General features: G+C 37.7%; 1 pseudogene; it reads right to left on the bottom strand.

Annotated features, from left to right (window-relative positions):
• Window positions 1-8,802: 8,802 nt before the first annotated feature.
• Window positions 8,803-9,520, bottom strand: LOC130835784 (60S ribosomal protein L15-like; annotated as a pseudogene).
• Between the last annotated feature and the right edge of the window lie 211 nt (window positions 9,521-9,731).

The following is a 9,731-nucleotide window of genomic DNA, read 5'->3' on the forward strand; positions in this document are numbered from 1 at the left end:
ATGAGTGAAGGGCACAAGCAGAAGCCTCTGAAGTATGTTTTAATTTTTAACTTGGGTGGAGATTACGTGAATGTTTGCTATGTAAAATCTCTACTGTCCACGTGCTTTGGACCCTGCTTTGTCTTGCTTTTGCCTGTGGGCTCTTGAAAATCGAGTTCAAATGCAAGGATTAAGTGCTGATGTTTCATTTGTGAGGTGCAATTCTAGCAAATGAAAGTGAGGGCGAAGGGAAGTGAGGCAGGGAAGGCTAGATAGGTACCTTGCAAGATGATGTAGTATGGTGCTAGCCCTGTTTCATGATGTACTGCAAAAGATACAGCTGGTTGCTTGGTGGGGGTGCTGCTGTGCTTTACAGGTTATCTCCAGGCGGGGTCAGCCTTGGAGTAGAACCTTGGGGAAGGAGAGGGAGTTTACATGACTGACTTGTTTTTTGTCTCCTGTCCCCATTGGTCTAAGTTCTCTGCATGAGATATCAATTCCCTTGAACTTCTAGGATGCGTTATTTGGCCCCTTTGGCAGTCAGTTGGGAAGCCAGACACTATTCTCATTGGTTTCGCTTGGGTTCAAGAAGTCTTTGGAGAGCCAGGTTCTCCTAGACTATGGTTGTTCACGTGATTGTGATTGAGCTGGAATGCCGTGAGAGCAGCTGCTGTGAAGCAAATAGGGGAAGGTCCAGGGGGCTGGAGAGGCCAAGAGGATATTTGAAAAGAATATATTTTAAAATAAAAAAGTAAAGTCATCCATATTTTGTATATACTTTCTCTTATACGTAAAAACTTACTTGAAACAAATTGTCTCTAGCACTCATCACTTTCTTGTTCTTACATGCTGATAAAAGAATGTCATCTTGATTTCTGTGCTAAGAAACATACGTTTTATTTCTGAGATAGAAAACAAATCAATTTGTAGCTTCATATTGGTAGAGAAATTAGCTCATAATCATCTCATTATGATAAATTCTCATCTCATTGTCTCAAAATTTATGCTTAGTTTCAAAAGGATTGTATCACTTGTTATTATTACTATATAAACTGGTTTTGATATATTAAGTGCAAATTTCCATTCATACTGCAAGTTACTTATTTTCAATCACGATGCTTCAATATTGTGGTTCAAAGTAGTTCTGAAAATATATTCCTTATTTCCCATGATGCTAGGTTTAGATTTTGTTAATGGGGAAAATTACAATGTCAAAAGCTCTTCTTTGGATTTAATGATGGTTGTAAATAAATTTGTAATTTTAAAAATCATACCCCTAACCACAGAATTTTGAAAAGCAGCAGCATATAGCAGACCCTGACTCCCTTGCTCTGTATCCCTCTCACTTGGTAAAACCAACGCATTGGTCAAATTCAACTCTGTACACTCTATGCCCAGAGTATAATCAGGGAAGAAACAAAAACAAACAAAACAAAATGTGCTTGCCGATCTCACTATAAATTTATCATCTCTAAACTAAGAGGATTCTTCACGCTGCCCATTGATCATAATACATTTTCCTGGTGGATTTTCTCTTTCTTATACTTCTTATTTTCTCCCCTTTCTTCATACTTGCAACAAGTCTTCTTATCCTTATTATCAGCCCATAGCTTCTTTTCTTTCCTCATTGGAAAAATGGAAGCAATTAGAACAAGAACTCCAACCCCATCTACCTTGGTATCTATCTCTGGGTTCCTGGGGACAGCATTGTCTCATGTTACTACAAATGAACCCTCCACTTCTGCACTGAGGTTTCCTCTCGTTTTGTGTCCTTATCCTATTCTCCCTCACTCACTCAAGGATAATAATCTAGCACTTCTTTCATCTCCCTCCTGCATAATCATTTTTCCCTTTTCCTAGATTATTCAGATCATCATGCAAGTATGATTTTTTTTTACCACCATCATGAAATGATTTTCTCTTGAATCCATATCTCCCTCCAGTTCTCACATCACTTTTTATCCCCCCTTTTAAAATAAAAACACTCTTTAAAAAGACTCACCCTTGCTTGTGTTCACCTCTCGTTCTCCCCTGAATTCATTGCAATCAGGTTTCCTCCTTTACTATGCCAGTGCACTAAACGTTATCAAGATCAGCAGTCAATTGCCAGTGATCATTTCTCACTCCTTGTCTTTATTTACAGGCAGCATTTATCATAGTCGATCACTGTGTCCACTTTGAAATGCCTTCTTCACGTGGCTTCCACACCACACTTGCCCAGTTTTCCTCTTATAGTTGTGGCTACTTGTTCGCATTGTTTTTTGCTGTTTCCTGTTTATGTCCGCTGTATATCTTTACATATCGGAGTGTCCCGAGGTACAGTCGTTGGTCATCTTCTCTTTTCTAGTCACACTTACTTTCTAAGTGATCTACTCCAGGCACGTGGCTTTACATATTATCTAAATGTTGATGACTTCCAAGCACTGGATTCCAGAAATGCATACACAACTGTCTTCTACGTTATCCGCACTACCACACCTGGTCAAAGCTTTCAACAATTTTTTATCAACATTATTGTAAGATGCTTCAGATGGTCTCTCTGCTTCTGCCCTTACCCCATCCTATCTCCTATTAACCCTGCAGACAGAGTGATCTCGCTAAAATGTAGATTTTCTTAAAATCCTTGCACTACTTTTTATCTGGCTCAGAGCGAATGGCAAGGCCTTAATACAACCTTCAGGGTCTGACAGGATCTAGCCCTGCGTTACCCTTCTGATTGCCTTTTCTGCTCTTCTGTTGACTTTCCTCAGCTACTCTGAATTTTGTCCAGTTCCTTGAATATACCGGGTACGTTTGTCCCCAGAGCCTTTTACTTGTTGTTCCTTCTGCTTATGGGGTCTTCTCCCACATAACAACAAATTACAAATTACAAATCTAGCAAAGTATAAAAATATGATACATTTTATCAAGTTGTGTTTATTTTCTAAAGCAAGGATGGTTTTCCATCACAAAATGTATTAATGTAATTCATGTAATTCATGTAATTAATGAGAACATTAAAATGAAACCCATAGAATAAATATCATTAGATGCAAAGAAAGTATTCAATAAAACTTAATGTCCATTCATAAGAATGCTTAGAAAATGATAAAATATATACAAAAACTAAAACAAATATATTTTATGATGAAATATTGAAAGCATTTCCCCATGAAGTAAGAGGTTGAAGATGGCCACCATAATTTCTTTTCCATTTTACTTTGCAGTTCAAGGCAGGACAATAGTAAAAGAAAACAGAATGCAGGGACATAAGAATAAAAAAATGGTAAACAAAAATATTCATTAGCCAAAATATGATTCTCCTTGTAGAAAACAAAAGACTCTTAAGAAAAACTATTGGAATTTTATGAGATTTAGCAATGTCTGATTCAAAAATCAATATGTAAAAAGCAATTTTATTTCTACACATTTGTAAAATATACTTAGAATACACAATTTGAAAAGGTAAATAATTTATAGTAGTTATAATAATGTGCAGTATTTAAGAATAAATATAGCCAAAGATATAGAGGGATTCCATACATAAAACAGTAAACTTTTAAAGATATTAAAAAAAAAAATAGGGATACTTTCTAAGTATATGGATTCAAGACTAAATTACTTCAAACACGTTAATTCTCCCCAAATAGATCTACTGATTCAGTGAAATTTTACATAAAATTTCAAAAATTTCATACAAAATTTTAGTTGTTATGTGTATGTCTGTGCTTGTGTGTCCATGTGGAAAAAGACACATTTATCCAAATTACTGTGTGTAATAAAAAACTCAAAGATTTATAAAAATGTAATATTTAAACAATATGTAGAACACACACAGCAGTAGACAAGTTTATTAATGCAAGAGGTTAGTGATCTCAAAGGAAGACCAAACAAATATAGAACTTGAACTCTGTCAGAGGTCTATTAAAAGTTCAATGAGGAAAAGGTTGTACTTTCAATAATCAAAACAAAATAAATAAATAATAAGACAGAAAATGGATCACTAACTCATTCCATTTCCAGAAAAAGAAAAGAAACAATTCCAGTTAGGTTCAGTGTCAAAAATACAACTGTAACATTTTAAAAGAAGATAACAAAAGAAAGCATTTTCTTGCCTTTTGGGTAAGAATGGATTTATTACAGAGAGAAGTGCAAAACACAAGGAAAAAGATTAATACATTTGCCACTATTAAAGTGAAGAACATCTACTCATCATTATTTCACCATGATGGCAGTGAAATAGTAAGTCATGGAATGTCAGAGAGTATTTGTGACAAATATTCAAAAAAGTCTTAGTATAATAATTTGACTTTCTTACTACTAGGGACACATCAGTTACGACAGGGGAAACAAGCAGAGATTTTCTCACAAGGTCTCTAACATTGCTTATGTCCTCTCTCCTCCTTCCACCCAATTTTAAATTTTCAAAACATTCCAATACTATTTTACATTTAACTGAAGAGATTTTAGAAATTGAGCACTAAAGAGGGAGAAGGAGGGGCAGAGAGGACTCAGGTGAAATAGCATAAACTACCTCCACTTGATAGGGTAAGACGGTTTCCTGGAAGTACAGGGTATATTTCATGATGTCATTTTTTTAAAGCTCTTTATTGGAATATAATTGCTTTACACTCTTGTACCAGTTTTTGAGGTACACCAAAGTGAATCAGCTGTATTTATACATATATCCCCAAATCCCCTCCCTCCCGTGACTCCCTCCAACACTCCCTGTCCTGGCCCTCTAAAGCATTACCCATCATTGAGTTGATCTCCCTTTGTTACACAGCAACTTCCCACTAGCTATCTATTTTACATTTGGTAGTGTATCCCTGTCTATGCTACTCTCTCACTTCTTCCCACCTTCCCCTTCACCCCCCACTCCCCACCCCAACCCCGTGTCCTCAAGTCCATTCTCTACATCTGCATCTCCACTCTTGCCCTGTCACTGGGTTCATCAGTACCATTTCTTCAGATTCCATATATATGAGTTAGCATACAGTATTTGTTTTTCTCTTTCTGGCTTACTTCACTCTGTATGACAGGCTCTAGGTCTATCCACCTCATTACATACAGTTCAATTTCGTTCCTTTTCGTGGCTGAGTAATATTCCATTGTATATATGTGCCACATCTTTTTTATCCATTCATCTGTTGATGGGCATTCAGGTTGCTTCCATGTCCTGGCTTTTGTAAATAGTGCTGCAAGGAATATTATGGTACATGTTTCTTTTTGGATTATGGTTTTCTCTGGGTATATGCCCATTAGTGGGATTACTGGGTCATATGGTAGTTCCATTTTTAGTTTTTTAAGGAACCTCCAAACTGTTTTCCATAGTGGCTGTACCAACGTACATTCCCACCAACAGTGCAGGAGGGTTCCCTTTTCTCCACACTCTCTCCAACATTTATTGTTTCTAGATTTTTTGATGATGGCTATTTTGACCTGAGTGAGGTGATACCTCATTGTGGCTTTGCCTTGCACTTCTCTAATGATTAGTGATGTTGAGCACCTTTTCATGTGTTTGTTAGCCATCTACCTTTTTTCTTTGGAAAAATGTCTCTTTAGGTCTTCCACCCATTTGTGGATTGGGTTATTCGCTTTTTTGGTGTTAAGCTGTATGAGCTGCTTATATATTTTGGAGGTTAATCCTTTGTCAGTTGCTTCATTGGCAAGTATTTTCTCCCATTCTGAGGGTTGTCTTCTTGTCTTGTTTATGGTTTCTTTTGCTGTACAAAAGCTTTTAAGTTTCATGAGGTCCCATTTGTTTATTCTTGATTTTATTTCCATGATTCTAGGAGGTGGGTCAAAAAGGATCTTGCTTTGATGTATGTCATAGAGTGTTCTGCCTATGTTTTCCTCTAGGAGTCTTATAGTGTCTGGCCTTCCATGTAGGTCTTTAATCCATTTTGAGTTTATTTTTGTGCATGGTGTTAAGAAGTGTTCTAATTTCATTCTTTTCCATGTAGCTGTCCAATTTTCCCAGCACCACTTATTGAAGAGGATGTCTTTCTTCCATTGTATACTCAAAACTCTCCCATTTACCATTGCAATAAAAAGAATAAAATACCTAGGAATAAACCTGCCTAAGAAGGCAAAAGACCTGTATGCAGAAAAGTATAAGACACTGATGAAAGAAATCAAAGACGACACAAACAGATGGAGGGACATACCATGTTCTTGGATTGGAGAATCAATATTGTGAAAATGACTATCTCACCCAAAGCAATTTACAGATTCAATGCAATCCCTATCAAATTACCAACGGCATTTTTCACAGAACTAGAACAAGAAATCTTACGATTTGTATGGAAATGCAAAAGACACCGAATAGCCAAAGCAATCTTAAGAAGGAAAGATGGAGTTGGTGGAATTAGGCTTCCTGACTTCAAACTATACTACAAGGCCACAGTGATCAAGACAGTATAGTACTGGCACAAAAATAGAAAGGTAGATCAGTGGAACAGAATAGAGAACCCAGAGGTAAACCCACACACATATGGGCATGATGTCATTTTTAACATTATTATTAATTAATTATTTTAACCAAAACAAAACACATGTGGTTGGGGGAGGCAATATTACTTAATGGTAAATATCATATTCTTTGGAGTCAGACAGATGCTGGGTTTAGATTCTTCCTCGAACATTAATGAGCTGCTAGTAAGAACAAACGATTTAACTTCAAGAATCTTATTCTAATAGTCTCAGTTTCTTCATTGGCTCCATGGACTAAATATTACCTACCTTGTAGGATTGGAATGCAGCTTAAATGACTCAGTACTTATAAAGGCCATTGCACAGAACCTGACACTTTGTAAGCACTCAGTAAGTGGAACCATAAGAAGTCTGTTTAATTTTACTTTCTGAATTTGAAGGATTTAAAAAATCAGCTCCTAATTAAATACCAATTCTGGCAAAGATTATCAATTAGTTTGATAGGGACTGGATATTTGAAGGATGCTAAAGTAAAACCACAGAGATAATTTTCTGGTTCTAAGGGAGAGAAGTAGCTGTACTTGATGGAATCAGACTCCATGACCTAAATTCTGTGATTAGTGTTACTGTCATGAATGACGGGTCATCAGATGTCTCCTGATGCGATGATGTGCACTGCGTCATCTATGGTGTATTCTGAATCCACCAACAATTTAGAACCAAATTCAAGAGAAAAGAACAAGCTAAATTATTCTGTGACACATCTAGAAGGTGAAGTATTCTTCAGTATAACTGGCAAAGTCTCCTCAACAAGTCAATACTGTGAAGGAAAATAACAGAAGCAAGAAATGTGTTAGATTTAAAAAGAAGAGATTCAAGGACTATAATAAAAAAAAGATGCCAATGTGTATTCTGTTTTATTTATTTTTTAAGTTTAATAGACATTTATTCTATTATATATAGTTGAACAACCTCTACACACAAAATAATACGGTGTAAGAATTTTTGAGTGGGAAGGAATTTGGGTCTCAAAAGTTTTTGAGAGCCTGCTACATGTTTTATGGAAATCATTTAGGTGGGTCTTTTAAAAGGCCCTTGAGGAAAATACAAGAAAAATTGGTTCAAGAAAATCAACAATCAGACTTCAAAATTAAACTTCTTATTAAGACAGCAAATCAAGAGCTGGAAAGAATTGAGGCAATTCGTCTTCCATATTTCCTACACACTCAACTTCACCTGGGAAACAGAAGCCTGGTGTACGGGAAGACATGATGCAAGCAGCAGGTGGTGGTATGCCCAGTCACAACTGGTGGCCTGGCAAGTCTGGAATGTTGAGGCTTTTGAGGGTAGTTTGAGCAGGGATGAGAAAATTAACTGTAGACAACACATAAAATTGGAAACCAAGTGAACCTGTATTGACACTAACTACATAACTTCTCAGTAGCCTTATGGGAATGGATCAAGTGGCTTGACCCAAGATAACACTAATTAGACTTTGCAATGTTACTTTTGAATAAAACCAGCCCTATTCCCCCCAAGGTGACTTAGAGTTCACAATGGTCAAACACTATAGATAAAACGTTTAAAATGTTGACCCAAGCTTTTTCTATCCTCCCACACTTGAAAGGTATCTGATGAACACCAATTTCTCAAACATAGCATCACTAACTTACAAACTCCCTTCTCTTTTACCTAATGTTCAGTTTCCATCAGTTTCAACATACACTACTGTGTAAATACCATAACTATTTTGCATGAAGTTCAGTATTCTACATACCCCAAAGTCATGGGATTGAACCAGGGGCTCCCACCTTTTATGTGAACTTCACTGGTACCATGGAAGCCCAGGCAATTTGATCAGGTTAACCAGGATTTGATTCATTTTTAAGAGAACCCTCTTTTAACAGGTTTATTCAATTCTCTTAAAAATGGTGGCATTCCTTTACTTTTTGCCTTTCAGAAGCAGGTGAAATGGAATATTAGAATAAGTCTAAAAAATGTGGGCCTTAATCAACTTTCATGATGTTTCTGCATATGATCATGATAAAGGATCAAGACATCCTTGGCATTTCCAAGGAAAATCCACTTTAAAGTTTGTCCTTGCCAAGCTCCACAAAACAGCCACTTTAGAGTAAAAGAGCAGAGCATTGCATCACCCCAGTAAAGCTGCAGGTTTCATCACATGCACCAACAAATCTACATGGCTAATTTCTGCACTCCTTTTACAGAATTTATTTTACACCTAATGTACCAAACAGCATTTTAAACATGGACATATCAACTCCCTAATAAAGCAAAAACAAAGGCATTTCCCTTATTAGAAACAAGACACATCATCACTTAGTCTTCAAACATTATTGCACTTTAACTTTCATAATTTGACAATGCATTCAATGAAACAATCTGCAGACAACTGGTTTTAACAGATAAATTAAAAAACACTTTTAAGCAGACACGAATGTCCTAAATTGTTTATTAGGTAAGAATTTTACAGACATCACTGATATTAGCGATAGCGGTGGAGCTGGAGAGTATTGCGCCTTCTCCAGGCTGCACGGCGAGATCCACCCATCGTGTGGTGGAACTTGTGGCCCTTGCCAAGGCCGCGGCTCCTCCTGCCTATGGACGTGAGCCCCCGCATCTCCCTGTGCTTGTGCACTGGTTTGATGATCCACTGGGTGTCAGGGTTTCTTCTGATAACTTTATGGAACGGATCATTGAGGATAACCTCAAAGAACGTGTATGTAGAATCTTCACCAACCCAGTAAGAATTCAGGACCCTGAGGGCCCCACAGTGGCGTCCAGCTCGCTCCTCGGCAACAGACTGAAGGCTTCGAGCAAACTTGAGCTGGTTGACACCATGGTGGACAGGCTTGCCGTAGGTGGTACCCTTAGGAACTGGGCGTTTGCGGCCACCGCGGCGCACACGAATACGATATATAACATAACCTTGCTTGGCCTTGTAGCCCAGCCTGCCGGGTGGGGCGGGGGGCCCGGTGCGGCGCCGAGAGCTGGCGGTACTGCCAGCAGCGCACCCTGAGCAGAAAGCGCATCACGTCCGACTGCTTCTTTCTCCATATCTCCTGGATGTACTTGTATGCGCCCATGTCGGCTCACCTGATGGCTGCCGCCAGAGGGAAAGCTGTATTCTGTTTTAGTTAAGCCAACTGTAATGAATATTTCTGGGTCAGTTGGGGAAATTAGAACATGGACTGTATATTAGATAAGATGATAAGTTATTGATAAGGAAATGTAGAGATTAAGTAACTGAAGAAAATGTGTGTGTGTGTGTGTGTGTGTGTGTGTGTGTGTGTGTGAGAGATACCAAAATATCTTGG

This window comes from Hippopotamus amphibius, chromosome 14 (assembly GCF_030028045.1).
Source record: "Hippopotamus amphibius kiboko isolate mHipAmp2 chromosome 14, mHipAmp2.hap2, whole genome shotgun sequence".
NCBI lineage: Eukaryota > Metazoa > Chordata > Mammalia > Artiodactyla > Hippopotamidae > Hippopotamus > Hippopotamus amphibius.